This window comes from Sinocyclocheilus anshuiensis, unplaced genomic scaffold (assembly GCF_001515605.1).
Source record: "Sinocyclocheilus anshuiensis isolate Anshui unplaced genomic scaffold, SAMN03320099.WGS_v1.1 scaffold835, whole genome shotgun sequence".
NCBI classification, from domain to species: Eukaryota; Metazoa; Chordata; class Actinopteri; order Cypriniformes; family Cyprinidae; genus Sinocyclocheilus; species Sinocyclocheilus anshuiensis.
Genome location: NW_015546045.1, coordinates 1 through 689, shown reverse-complemented (window position 1 = coordinate 689; position 689 = coordinate 1).

The window sequence follows — 689 nt, the reverse complement described above, 5'->3', positions numbered from 1 at the left end:
TATGCCAGATATGCGAAGTTTGGGCTTGTGGGAATGGTCATGATATTTAAGTAACCTTGGTATGGATGAAAATGTGTTATTTTGAACCGTGTGTGTTGTATGACATTTTATAAGACGGTATTAAAACTTGCAGGAACCTGCCGTAACATCGCGGGGATCCAGAACTCAAATACTCCGTTTGAAACTTCGTACCTCTGCAGAACACAAAGCCTTGCTAAAACAGAGACTTTTCAAAGGACTGTTGAAGCCTCTTCCGTCATCAGGCAAACAACCAATGCAACGAGGGCTTTCCCGAAACGACGTCATCCAAACGTCACCTCAGCAACCAATCCGAAAGCTCCGGGGTTCCGTCAGCAGCCAGCCAGGAGCCACGAGACTCATCTCAGCTTTTCAGCTGTCAACCAAGCAGAACGCAAGTAAACGAACAAAATCTTATCTCTGCTGAACTGGTGTCGAGCTACTTTAAGCAGTAAACATAAGCTAAAATTCTCTGTTTGTGAATTCTCTCAGGTGAATTTAAACCACTCGTGAAAACGAGTGTTAGAAGTTTGAAACTTCATAAGAACTTCGTCAACTCTCATTCTAATAATCTGTATGCATGTATGTGTGCTTTAGTTTAGCTTTAATGTAATGTAATAAAATTAGTGTTTCATTTATAAAGAATCATTGGTTTGGTGTCATATAATTTC